The following is a 620-nucleotide window of genomic DNA, read 5'->3' on the forward strand; positions in this document are numbered from 1 at the left end:
GGTATCTGATGGTTCCAAGACAACTGGCGACTCTGGGGGGGCGAGGTCAAATCATGATGTGGGGGGCGAGGTCAAATCATGATGTGGGGGGGTCGAGGTCAAATCATGATGTGGGGGGGTCGAGGTGAAATCATGATGTGGGGGGGTCGAGGTGAAATCATGATGTGGGGGGGGCGAGGTGAAATCATGATGTGGGGGGGGCGAGGTGAAATCATGATGTGGGGGGGGTCGGCGAGGTGAAATCATGATGTGGGGGGGTCGGCGAGGTGAAATCATGATGTGGGGGGGTCGGCGAGGTGAAATCATGATGTGGGGGGGGGTCGGCGAGGTGAAATCATGATGTGGGGGGGGTCGGCGAGGTGAAATCATGATGTGGGGGGTCGGCGAGGTCAAATCATGATGTGGGGGAGGTCAAATCATGATGTGGGGGGCGAGGTCAAATCATGATGTGGCGGGGGGTCGAGGTCAAATCATGATGTGGGGGGGGCGAGGTCAAATCATGATGTGGGGGGGGGCGAGGTCAAATCATGATGTGGGGGGGACAAGAGACGCCTCTGTGGAGACCCCTCTGTGGAGGTGGAGACCCCTCTGTGGAGGTGGAGACCCCTCTGTGGAGGTGG

The sequence above is a fragment of the Salmo salar genome, chromosome ssa01 (assembly GCF_905237065.1).
Source record: "Salmo salar chromosome ssa01, Ssal_v3.1, whole genome shotgun sequence".
Taxonomy (NCBI): Eukaryota; Metazoa; Chordata; class Actinopteri; order Salmoniformes; family Salmonidae; genus Salmo; species Salmo salar.